This window comes from Accipiter gentilis, chromosome 3 (genome assembly GCF_929443795.1).
Source record: "Accipiter gentilis chromosome 3, bAccGen1.1, whole genome shotgun sequence".
Classification (NCBI taxonomy): Eukaryota; Metazoa; Chordata; class Aves; order Accipitriformes; family Accipitridae; genus Astur; species Astur gentilis.
The window spans coordinates 45,709,963-45,723,407 of record NC_064882.1 but is presented as its reverse complement, the minus strand read 5'-3'; the positions used below and the strand labels follow the sequence as shown (position 1 = coordinate 45,723,407).

General features: G+C 46.1%; 1 protein-coding gene across 6 annotated transcripts in view; it reads right to left on the bottom strand.

Annotated features, from left to right (window-relative positions):
• Positions 1-13,445, bottom strand: part of PTPRA (protein tyrosine phosphatase receptor type A) — a 129,569-nt gene that overhangs the window by 76,536 nt on the left and 39,588 nt on the right. For 2 of the 6 annotated variants that reach the window (XM_049791431.1, XM_049791412.1), the window contains exon 3: positions 10,610-10,704. The exons of 3 other annotated variants lie outside the window; for them this stretch is intronic. The gene's annotated coding sequence lies outside the window, so the exon portion shown is untranslated. Of the gene's footprint in view, positions 1-10,609; positions 10,705-10,859; positions 10,878-13,445 lie in introns of those variants that run through there. One more of the 6 variants, XM_049791421.1, reaches the window with a different exon arrangement.

Sequence of the window (13,445 nt, the reverse complement as noted above, 5' to 3'; positions counted from 1 at the left end):
GCACCTTAGCACCCAGTAATTCCCCAGGCTCTCCAAACACCGAATACCTTGGCACAGCAGCAGCTTTAAAAACCTCTTCTCTCCACCCTTTGGTGATAATTAGTTTAAGTCTGTCACCAGCAGATCAGTTTTGGATTGCAACTAAGCCAAAGCTTTATGAAAAGGTTTTGTCCAAAGACTCTCCATATCAAATCAGTTCAAAAAATGGAAAATACCAAATACGAACTGGCTGCACCATCAGTTTGAACAGCTTCTGCTGCTAAGAAGGGAATACAGCAAAACTTAAAAAACAAGTTCAATAAAGTTTTCTTCACTGTTTCATTTCCCCTTAAAGCATAAGACCAATTTGGTTTTGTTTCCATCAGAAACAGTTTCTTTAATTGTTTCTGATGGGAGCACAACGCAGGGACCCGGCGTGCAAAGCTGCCCCAGCCCCTGCCAGCTCCGAGTTAATGGCACAAGGCGCTGATCTGCTTCGCTACGGCAATTCCTGTAATTCAAGTCTGGCAAACAATTCCTAGCCTCAAAATGGGACAGCATCCAATCGTTATCTCCTTTCTTCTATAAAAGAATTTAAAAAAAATCCAGCCTATTTACTCTACCTGCCTATTTACCGTACTGGCAGTACCACCACGCAGGCATGACAGCAACAAATGCCAGCAGTTCTTGCAGTTTTGCCTGTTGATGTTTCTCCTTTCATCCCAGCAAAAAGCATGTCAAAGCTAAACGAGCAATCAAGAGCAAAGAAAGCATCTGGCTGCTTCCCTGACAACTTAACAAACTGGCAGTTTTCAGAAGGTAAAGCTTTCCTACGCTTTTAACCAAGGCAACTAATTTTACGGTTGGACTTGATGATCTTAAAGGTCTTTTCCAACCTAAATGAATCTATGATTCTAATATGCAGTCACCTTCATTTTGGTGCCAGTGCTTCCATACATCCTCACTAATGTTTCTAACCTCCATTCATCTGTACTAATCCAGCCTAGGATTTCCTGCCCCCCAAATAATTTATTAAAGACCAAAACCATTAAAGACCAAAACCATAATCAGTTATCTTGTAGCTGCATCAATTGTGGACCTATTCCACCCCAGTGCAGAAACCAAACCCTGGCTAAATGCATGAACTCGGCGTACCGCACACAAACGTAGGTGAAAAGGTTTTGTTTGAACGGTTTCGCTCACTGCGACACACCTGATAAGAGCCTGCAGCAATGACACACCCGGAGATAAACCCAACGGGTTCAAATCTTCAAAACCCAATTAGGCATCCTGAACGGGGCGGGGGAAAACAAACACATAAAGAAAACATGCTGTGCGTAACAAGACCATTTCCCTTGGCAAATCTTTCTGCTTTCCTTTCCTCGCCATATCTGCGTGCGCACATAGAAATCGTTCCCTTGCATTTTCTGAGCTACCTTCTGGCTCTGCTCCTGTGGATGGGCTGCAGGGCTGATGCCCGAGTCCCGGCGCAGCAGCACCTCCAGGAGCATCCGGCAATCTTCTCCGGGTGCCTGGCAAAATTCAGGTCTCCCTGTTTCTTAAGAATACTGGAAGATGCAAAGAGACCGGGCAAAGCTGTTTGAAAAGAAGTCTCCTCTACAAATTGAAGTGATATAGTTGGGGAAAAAACCAGAAACCCAGGTATTCAGAGGCGGCCACCGACCCCAAGAGCCACGTCCTGGGAAGCCAGTGGATGCTCAACTGTATGCGAGAGGCGCTCATCAGTGATGATTTGATAGTCAAATATTGGCATATGGGCCAATATGGATATAAGTAGGTATGTAAACAAGCTGTGACCCTACCTGAAAGTATCTTGGGAGGGAACATCAGTCTTCCTGAGCTCCGTGCCAGGGACACTAGAGCTGCTGAACACATCATACACAGGGCAATGTGCAGCCCACGCTGAGGTCTTATTTCTAACCTAGCAAAGCTTTTGCAACGTTTGTATTCCTCTTCCTCTTTTGACTTCCTTAATGAATAAACATACTTATGAAGGGGAAAAAAACCCACATTTGCACGACTCAGTCGTCTTCTGTGCAGCCTGGGTTTGCTAGGAGCAGCTCGGATGGGCAACAAGACATGAGATTTTTAGCACCGCAAGGGGACACGATGGCACAGCAGCACTATGCACGCTGCCAACGAGGCCAATTTCTGCCGGTGGCTCAGGGCTGGCTCCGTTTTCGGGAAGGCGTGTTAATCTGACCCACTCAATAAACAGAGCTGTCAGGACATACAACTTGTTTGCAGGAGACTTGGCCATATCCTATACATTTTGGGAGTGAATGAATGTAGCAAGCTGGCATCTGTGCTTCTCCAAAGGTTTTGAGAAAAAACCCCACATACCCATCATGCTGTTGGCTTGCCAGATCTCGAATTCAAGAATTTCTATGTCTGACCAAGGGGATACACATGCTACCCCTAATCCAAACACCATCCCGATACAGCAAATACAGCTACACGCTGTATTGCCACCACCTGCTCCGCTCACCAATGCAAACCAACCCAATGGAAAGCTCCTCATTCCTGCCAGGAGAGGTTTCAGTTTCGTGACCCACACGTTGGGTTTTCCTGACCGTCATTTCACCAAACTCCAGCCCAAAGACTGCCAAGTCACCGGGCAGAGCTTTATCCGCTTGAAGGCAACCAGGAGCTGTTTTTAAGGCAGATCCACGTGACGCAGCTTGTATGATGGAGTCAAGCGGTGGTTTCAGCTGTGATTTCCGTGCACACAGGCGGCAGCGCCAGGGCAGGGACACCGAGTGACCCTTCAGGAAGCAACCCAAGAAACAAGCTCCAGACAGATTTCTAAAAATGGTTATAGCATTGGACAGTGATAGGATGTTCTTCATTCCTCCGCACAGATGGATTTCTGAGCTTTGGATATAAATACAACATTGTTGTAGCCAGGATATTGTGCTTTTCTCTTCCGGGTCGCAAGTTCAGAGCTACAGCAAGTCATGTTGCTCAAAAAGCAACGGCTCCTTTATGGCTGTTATTAACGCTTGGATTCCCCAGTACCTGTTTTGTTGGGCTCAGGGTTAATGCAACAACCCTGGACCCTTTCCAAAGGCCAGTCATCTGCATCACGAGATCTTTTATCAGTGCTGATCAGGACACCCTGTTACACACCTCTGCAGCACCTCGAACCCGGTACTGCTCCAGCTGAACATCAAACAAACCCTCGGTGGACAACGATAGTGCAGAATAAGGCTTTTAACAAAAGTGAAAGCTGAATATGGGGGGAAAAAATTTAGCCACAGCATCAGAGACCAAAGGAAAATGGGCTTTCACTTCTGGCACTGGCACTGCACCACGTCAGTGCATTCATGGAGGAGTTTCACCTCCAGGCTTGACTATCAGGCTCTGATTTTAGATTCACTGTCAAAATAAAGTTTGCAAATAAATCCACTCAATTTTATATAGAACAAGGATCCATGAACACTTTTTTTTGCTCACATTTATTTATAAATGGCTTGAAACAACACACACCCATGTACGACAGGCGTTGCCCCAGCAGTAACTGGGGACAGACCCTTTACACACTGCACAACCAGGCTTTTATTTCTTGCGGATTGTTCAGCACTTTGCACCAAAGATTCATGTTGGCTCTGTTGTGGCTTTTAGGCTGGATGAAATTCAGAGTTTTGACACTCCCCCCCGCAAACACCACCAAAGTCCATGTGGACTCAGAGGACCTAAGGAACAGGAGAATTACAGCACAAATATTTATGTGCATCAGGCTTGAAAGCATTAAGCATCTCGTTAAGGGTGTTATTACATTACAAAGGGACTATAAGGCAAATTTCTGGAGATGTAGCCCTGGAGGAGTCACCTCCTGGTCCATACCACCCAAATTCTCCCAAACACTCAAAGACCCAGGACCCATTTTTTTTTCTGCAAGAGTTTTTGATGTTTCTGGTGGAAGGATACAGTGGATGGCAGGACAAAACCTGTGGGACTCATCATGCCAGTAGCAGGATCCCTTCAACACTGCAAAGGAGTCCTACCATGGGAATTTTGTAACCTCTGGACATATTGGAGATGGAAAGCGGAGCCAAAAGTCAGGGACAAGACCTCCTCATGGATGGAATAACTTTGACTGAGCTGTGGTGCCAGATGTTGTGTGCAGCTGTGGGGCTTCACTTTAATCCATCACAGTCATCTCCCGTAGCCTTCAGACGACCGAATGCAAGAGAGCTCCATCTTCTCCAGGCGTTTCTGTTTCATTAGTGGAGATCCTGCTCCAGCAGTAAAGTAAGCAATTTGGTTCTCTGAAAGTCCTCTCCAACCATCATATTTTTTGTTTAAAAATACAAAATGCTGCTTTAAATGGTTGGGTTTTGTTTTTTATTTAAACCCACACATTTTCAGTTTAAATTTGCTCAGGTCCTTCACCCAAGCGAAAGCAAGTCTCCAGCCAGGACTGCCTCCCCACACAGATGTCACATTCCTACCTTAGCTACCATGACTGGTTTGATACAATTAATTACCTAAGCTTTAAAAGAAAAAATTAGCAGTAAAGGTGCCTAGTACTCAGCCTCCCACCAACACCCTCAGCGTTAGTATTGCAAACTCTGAAACCCCAGTGCAAACAAATTTAAAAGTCTCTCAGTTGTAAATACAATGATTGGCACTAGATTGGCACTGCTATGTTTTCTAGTGCTGGACAAGACAAGGCTTTAGGCAGCCGGCGCAGCTCTCAGCATTGCACCCGCTGCGCTGGGATGCCCTGTGGTCATCAGTCACCAGAAGGAACTGTAGAAAGCCAACTTGGAGGCTCCTGCCCATCCACCGGACAAACCCATGGAGGGAGGGTGTATGGGAAGCATGAGGGTGACAGATTAAACAGCTGATTTGTATGCAAGAGGTTCCTCTGGCAGGGCTAAATGTGTTTTTTTTGCCCCCATAGATCATGCTCTTTGCTGCATTAGGCACTATGGAAGTGAAACTTGTTTCTGCAGCTCATATGATGGTCAGGCACTCGGTGCCCGAGACGATCTTCCAGGCTTGGCAGCAGGAGGCACTGGGGCAAGAGCAGGACCTTGGCTTTGCCTGTAAGCCCAAGAGTAGCCAAGGCACACTCTCACCACCACATCTGATGGAGACCCTTGAGCAGTGAAACCTATCCTGGCTGCCGCAGGGTCCAGAACAGCATCAGAAGACCCTGTGTGTTGATGGGTCCAGCCTACCAGGAGCATCAGCTGCAACTGGCATTAATAAGACAGGCTACAAGAAGACGTCTATATCTAACTCTCGAGATACATAGCTGCTTTTCACAGACTTTTCACAAGCCTAAGTTAAAACAAAGAAATCCATCTACCACTTCTTAGGGAGGTACGTGCTCCAGGTAAGACAGTCTCCTGGGAAAAAGGAGAGTAATTTTCTTTTTCTATTTCCACTACTGGCCTGCAGCATTAACAAAACCAAATTGTTTTACCCTAATCTATCCCTGTTTTCCTTACCATCCTAAACCTTGTCTATTCAAATGAAGGTTTTGCTGCAGAAACTTTCACCGGTGGCAAAGTAATAATCAACGAGCAAGCGTACACATGGAGTTTGACTCTGCATACATGTAAATCAACAGCAAAGCTTCCAACATTTCCAGGGTACAGGTTTTGCAGCAGCTCCAGCCGGGACTAAGTGCACTTGCGTTCCCACAATACCATAACAAAACAAAATAAAGACAATCCTTTCTCTGTCTCTGATACTTGAAGCATTAGTGGATTATTTCTCTTATTTTCCTTCTAATAAACGAAATAATGATTTTCAGGGACTTTTTCCCAGATCTGAATAACTGTTTCTCCAATGTTGCTGATATATGCAATAAACTGCAAGCTCTCTCTATAGATGCTGTTTATTCCAGTTGAATTTAGTTAGGAAGCTGCTGTACTTTCAAGCACATAAGTCCCAGCAAAAACTGCGAACAAGAAAACAGAATTCAAGTGCCAAGATGTTACAGATATCATATAGCCGACCTCAAAGATGCAGAGGAACTTCTGGCTGACTAAGAGTAAAAACTGTACTTAGAGGGAGATCCCCACTTCCATGCAGGATGGGGAAGCTCCAAGAAGGCAGGTAGGTAGGAAAGGACCTTCTTGATCTTTACAGAAATATTCTGTATTATCCCAAAAGACACACTACAGCCATAAAAGCTTTCTAGAGGAATAAGAAGGTGATGCACACACACATTCAAAGCTGTTCTTTTCCTCTAAGGCAGTATCATTTAAACAGGAGAGTGACGGTGGCTTGGAAATCCTGTATGCTCCTAAAGAGTTAAAATGTAGTTATGGAGACTGGCATGATTAAAATTCTGGTAGAGTATATTTAAATTGCAGGGAAAGCTAAGCTTGTCCAACTGGATAGTCAGACCGCAAGTTCCCCCAAATAGGGCTTTGATTTTCCAACACAACACCTGAAATCCTCTTCTGCTTTTATAAAACACATGTGGAATCACGCTCCCTATTGCACAACACGGCTTGAGGAATAATTCCAGGTATATAGGTATGAACTGGAGGTAATCACTCTGGAAGGGCTGAGAATTTCACTGGCAACAGAGAAGACAACAAGCCTGGTCCCTGGTGGCAATGCTGCCTTGAGAGCTACCCACAGCGGTAGCACCTACCGATGCAAGGTCATGGGTGGCTTTGCTCAAGCATGGCACTCGATGACAAAGAAATATGAGCAAATATCTGAGAAAAACACTAACAGCAAGCAGCTTTTGTGGTCCATACAACCAAACCCAGGATTCATTTACTGGGTACTTTGCTCTGCTCTTCCAGGCAGTACTTTTGGGCTGTGAGGTCAGCCTTATCTGAGGAGTCAACTCGGAGAGGGGAAGTTGTCCACGCGTTTTGTGTCCATGCAGCCCATTACAAGGAGGTGAGCTCACCTTTGAGGGCTTCTTCCAAATACCTAATTTTCATAAAGGTGTTCTCAGTTCACCAAGCCTTCTCTGAAATATATTGCTGCCCCAAAGCTGCCACTTATTATTTCTGTACCCTTGCATTTCCCCCATGCTGCTCTGACACTCCAATAATTGCCACTGTTTCAGTATTTTTTCTTTTCTCAAGTCTGCTGCTTTTGCCAGCCTTGTTTTAAAATATGCTGCCGGGTTGAAATAAAACCTGAATGCATTTTGCTTAGCCTGTGAGGGGCAGGTCAGCACTGAGAGGAGAGATCTTCCCCCCCAGCAAAAGGCATCCTCTGTGCAGACTGTGCAACCATCTGAATACACTGTACACAGGAGCTCCCAGTTATCTCTTCTGGAAGGAACTACACACCACCATGTCCCTTCTCCACTAAGCAAGGCTGCAGTTTAAAGCTGGTTTTATCAGACTTAGTCTAGAACAAGTGTATGGGATCCAGGATCTCCCAGATTTGGATTACTTTCATAAGGAAAATAACCTGAGCTTTGCTGCAGATGAAAGCACAGAAACATGGGGCGCTTGAAGCCATCCAGCCCTTTGCTATCTGTGCCTAAACTATCCCCTCTGACAACAGCATTTTTAGTTTGCTACCTCTACTGCCACACGTCAGACAAGCAAAAATGATTGTGCAAAAACGACTGCACATGGGTATGTCTGTATATCAACAAACCGAGCTGTGCAGTCACCACTCCAGAGCTGACACAGGAACGATTTTGCAGCTTTATCCCACGCGTTCATTTTAAAAGCATCGTTGATTGACAGGAGCCAATTCAATGGACTCACAGGAAGGCAAGGGCAGGAACAGGCTGAGAACAAGGCTGCCGCTTCCCTCCCAACAGCAGAAAGCAGTACACACCAACCATGAGCTGCTTTTGTTTTACATCTCAAAAAAAAATCCAACATCGCTTGCTCCGGGACTGACAACTGCCTGTGCAAGCAGCAGGGCTAAAAACCAAACTGCACCTTCGCTAAAAAACAGACTCCATGGGGTTTCAATCCTGTAGAGAGGCTTTTTAAAAAAAAAAAAAGAGGTAAGAACATTTCAACCCAAAGCAAATCCCAGAAGCAAAAGCCTCCTCTGGATGCTGTTGGAGGTCAAAGGACTATTAAGCATCTAAAAACCCAGCAAGTGACATTAAGGGATGCTGTACAGGTGCGGGCTGGGAAGATCTCAGCCGTACCCTGACACCACCTGCTCAGGGCACGTCCTTCACCACACCGTGGGGTTCCCAAGCCTCGGTGGTGCTTTCGGAGAGGAAAGGCAAGCGGCCCCGACGGCGGAGCCTGGCTGAGCCGGGCTGTGCAGTAACCACTAGCAACTGTGCCTAATCCAGCCCAGAGACAAAACTGCCAGGGCTCATTCATACCCGCGTCACGTGCTGAGCAGAGTCTGTGCATGGCCACAACTACTGCGTATTTTTTTTTCAGTTTAAGCTTAGTTTTAGAACAGTTTGTTTTTGTTTTTTTTTTTTTTTTTTTTAATAAGCATCTTTAAAACAGTTTTTACAAAGATGCAATTTTAATAGATAAGGTTGGGGTCAGCTTCAGTCTAAAGGATGTACAAAAGCTTTTTCCACTGCATATTCACTGTACAAAATACATTTATTTCAGTGTTTTATTTCCAAAGTATTGCAGAAATCACCAAGAAAGAAGCTGCTCTAGCGCTGATGTTCTTGATTTTTTGAAAGAATTACAAGAAAGAACAGAAAAATCATGTTGAAGAGAAAAGGATGAAATCAGCAGTTGCTCTGCCCCATATTCAGGGGACAGCACTGAAAAGCCGCCTAAATGACAAAATAATGCCAGTACCACATCACCTGTTAGGTGTATTAAAAGCAATGAATGTCAAGACTGGAAGGAAAAAAAATCTTAGAAATGCCTGTTTTCTACTGAAGTTTCAGAAGAGATGAATCATCAGACACATGGGCTAATGATCTGGGACCAAATTTCACTGAATTGCTAATCCAGATTTTTGGTAGCTTCAACAAATTTTTATTTTTAATTTTAATTCTAATTTATCTGATTCTAAGTTGAGAAAGCCAAAGATTAAATGAAGACAGAAAAGCTTTCAACCCCCTGCTTTTGATCTATGAATACAGTGGAGGTGGGATGGACCCAGGTGCACAAGGAAAGACAAGGAAAAAACTTGAGGCATGTAGTAGCTGCACAGATACACATATATTTGTCCCTTTTTCTCTCTGGGCACACTCAGTTACCAGCACCAGGCGAGAAAGGGACTTAACAGCTTTCCAGCATCTCCAAGAAGGTCAGGCAGAAGAACAAGCCAGGCTCCTCACAGGACTACACAGTGGGAGGACACGAGACAACGGGCAGAAGATGAAACAAGAGATCTTCAAACTGTAGGGAGAAGCTTTTCCACTGTGAGGTCAGTCAAACAGGTTGCCCAGAGAGGTTGTGCAATCTCCATCCCTGGAGGTTTTCAAGACCCAACTGGATAAAGCCCTGAGCAGCCTGGTCCAGCTTCACAGCAGACCCTGCTTGGAGCAGGAGGTTGGAGTGGAGACTTCCTGAAGCCTCATCTAAGCACCTGAACCACTCTGTGAGCCTGACTTCCCAAGTATCCCATCAGCAATTAAAGCTTGTGCCACAAAGTCAGCCTGTCATGCTACAAACACACAAAAACCTGGATGACGGAATTATTTTATTCTGTATAAAAATGGGTACACAAGAGAACAGAGGTCCCAACACCTTGTTTAAGAGGCATCCCAGCACTGTGAAGTTGAAAACCTTCTAGACAACAACCTGAAGCCCCCCTTTGGATGTCACCCCTTTCCTGAGATTCCCCTCCACACTACAAGACCTCCCCCCCCAGCACTGTGCATGCAAACAGCCTGCCGCCTCCCTGGCCAGCCCGGGGAGATGTTATTCTTCTTACAAAAAAAAAGGAAAAAAAAAAAATCCCCTCGATTATTTATGCCGCTCTTTGAACAACACCAGCTATTGTCAGGGAGTGTTTTACAGCTCTGAATGTCACATTGAGAGTCTGGTCATGCCAGTAGGAAAGCCTGCCACTGCCACGTCCCAGCATAAAACGCTTTATTCAAGGCGCCTGGAGTCCAGCGCCGGCTAAAACCTAAAAGGAAGCCGGTGGGTGTGACAGCCACATTTTATACAATGATATGAAATGAAGCAGGCAAGGGTGCTTGATTTTTTTGGGGGGTGTCAGGTAGAAAAACTACAAGGAGCATTGTACAGAGCCAGGTGAGGCTAAGTGACCGAAAGCTTTGGCTCAATATTGCTCCAGAGGAATTGCATGGAGAAGCGTGGGGGCGAGCAGAGCTGGAGACCTTCCCAGCAGGACCCAGGGAGAAAGCAAGGAGGGAGCTTTCGCTGTCAAGAAAACCGGGCTGGCTCAGCGGACAAGAAACCCGTTTCCTGCCTGATTGCGACTGTGTGAAGGGAAACGGGGCTCTGGAGGCAACCGCGCAAACAAAGCACAGCTACCTTCAACTCCAACCAGGCAGGAGCAAGAGCTTGGGAGCACCCAAAAACCACTGAGCCATGGCAAGTTTTTAAAAGAAAGAAAAAAAAAAAAAAAGGTTAAAAAAAGCAACAGGCCCTTTTCCATGGTGCGTTACGTTACAAAGCAGAAACTGGAAGGGTTGCAATCTTCCTCTGCCGCACCCCGAATGCCAGGTTTCAGGTTACTTCACCCGACGTACCTGCAAGAATTTTCTCTGAAGCGCGTTATTTCTACCGTCTCCGGTAACACCTAGCTCTTACAGCCAGCCTTTAATCTGCAGATCTTCGAAACGTCCTGCAAAGAAAGCAAGTGTCATTTCCTTCCCTCTCCCACACCCCCGTGCTCCGACGAGGAAGTTATAACCCAAGTGAAATAATAAATATCGCCCAGCAAAAAGGGAATGCAGTTAGCGATAGGAAAGCCAGCGTCCCCGTGTTACTCTAACCTACAGGATCCATCCTTCCAGCCTCCGACTCAGGAAACAGCTTTTCATCGCAGGGTATCAAAGCTCCTCCCAGTTTTGGCATATCCACCTCTTCTGCCTGCAGAACTAGTTTAAGCGCTGAGGGTTTGAGGTTTTTTTTAACCAATTCGTGGATATATGCACCGTATCCAGCATCGGTGCTCACAGCTTTTCCAGCTGCCGTTGCACATCTCACGGGGTCTGTTTACCATCAGCAAACATCTGAGCAGTAATCCTGGATTTATCGCTTCAGCTTCCTGATAACTCCCGCACGGCTGTTCCCTCAAAGCCCAGAAATCCAGTTTACCACCCTTCGCAAGGGAACCTCTGGGCATTTTGAGAGCTGTATCATTTTATCTCCCCCACAATCTCAATTCACTGTGAAAATATTTGGTGAAACCTATTAGAAGCTTTCCTGATATAGGTGCGCAGACTCTACCACTAATTCTGCCCACACAATTTTCTCTAACATCCAAAAAAAAAGGCAAAGGCAAACTTTTTTTTTCTAAATACAGTCTTATGCTGCTCAGCACTCCTGTTCCCGTTATCTCTGAGGTGCCCATGAATTTTTCCAGTGACGACACCACGCTGCTGCATAAATCTCTTGATTTATGCAAAACTTGATCCCTTTTCCACCCATTTTTTGAGCAAAGGGTTTCTCTTTTCCTTTAGCTGTAGCCTGACGATTAACTGCATAATAACTGGAAACCCATGCTGCCAAAAGACTTGTGTGTTGCAGTCCTTTGCTAAATGCTGCACAAAAGCCTTTAGACTTCAGAGGATAAGAAAGGCATCAGGAGTACATACAGCTTCGAGAGATATAATATCAACACCTATAACAAAGAGAGCTACATGCAAGCATCACACTCAGAACTTTCTTTTTTTAAGATACTGCCTTTTATTCTCAATTTTAAACAGCAGCAGCAGGGAGACGGACTTTACTGAGATCACCAGCGAGGCTGGTGGCAAGGTGCCACAATCCACCGTGCTGTACCCATTAGGTACCGCTGCCTCCTGAGCCGTGGGATGGAGAGATGAGGAGAAAGACTTTCAACACCGGACGGCAGCTCTCTGCAGCAGGCAGGGAGCATGCGGAATGTGGTCAGGGAAGGGCTGAGAGGTACAAAGGACCTGCACCCCGTCGCTCTCACCTACCAACTATTACACACTGCGCATCTCCTTTCAGGTAGTCGGTTCATCTCTCATTTAACAGTGGCGTGGTACTGAGTTCAGTAATTTGGGTCAGACCCCAAAGCTGAGAATTGGAGGGTTGTGCCAATGTTGAAACAATGGCAGTTTTGGAAAAGCATTAGTCTCCCCACTAAAAAAATAAAAAATTACTGCCATGGGGCCCCATTCTGTCTGAAAGGCGAAGGCCTAGGTGCTCCTGCACTCAAACTGATATGAGCGCAGGGGTGAGAGGCAACCCTCAAGGCACGTGTTGTAGCAGCAGGGCAGAGGGTCTGTCCTCATCCTCAGTGAGATGGTCAGCAGAGCCCTGAACAGGCTGCCCCTGAATGCTTCCATCCAACCCATGTCCCAGGAGGGAAAACCAGGGGAAAACTGCTTTCCTCTACTTTCCACCATACATCGCTCTGAGCAGAGCTCCCAGTTGGGGTGAAGACAGGACTGAGGACACACAATGACGGCTGGGATGCCTAACGAGAACTGTGGCCAGCAGGTTGAGGGAGGTTGTTCTCATATACTCCACTCTCATGAGACCCCACCTGCAGTACTGCATCCAGCTCTGGGGTCCCCAGCAGAAGAAAGACATGGACCTGCTCAAGCAGGTCCAGCGGAGGGCCAGAAAGATGATCAGAGGGATGGAACCCCTCTCCTACGAGGAAAGGCTGAGAGAGTTGGGCTTGTTCAGCCTGGAGAAGAGAAGGCTCCGGGGAGACCTTATTGCAGCCTTTCCGTACTTAAAGGGGGCTTATAAGAAAGACGGGGACAGACTTTTTAGTAGGGCCTGTTGCAATAGGACAAGGGGTGATGGTTTAAAAGTAAAAGAGGGTAGGCTCAGACTAGATATAAGGAAGAAATGTTTTACAATGAGGGTGGTGAGGCACTGGCACAGGTTGCCCAGAGAGGTGGTCAATGCCCCATCCCTGAGAACATCCAAGGTCAGGTTGGACGGAGCTCTGAGCAACCTGATCGAGTTGAAGATGTCCCTGCTCATGGCAGGGGGGTTGGACTAGATGATCTTTGAAGGTCCCTTCCAACCCAAACCATCCTCTGATTCTGTGACTGAAGTCACATCATCTCCATGCCCAGGACAAATAGAAACGTGAGCAGCAGCTGTGGCTGCAGCCGCAAGACTACCCTGACCTCTGGTGTTGATAATCCTTTAACTGAAGGAACTTCTGATACATTTGACCCTGCTCACAAGTTGTCCTCTCCTACACGAAAGGTGGCCAGAGCAAGCTAGAGGCAGCAATATCACTTAATAGTGAAGAGCTCCCAGCTTCCTTCCAGGCACCCAGGCTGGAGAAATAAAAGGCATTTAAAGCAGATGACAGAGTTTTTAAAAGATGATCCGTTCCTCCTGAGGTCTTAGTGGTTTGGTATTTTT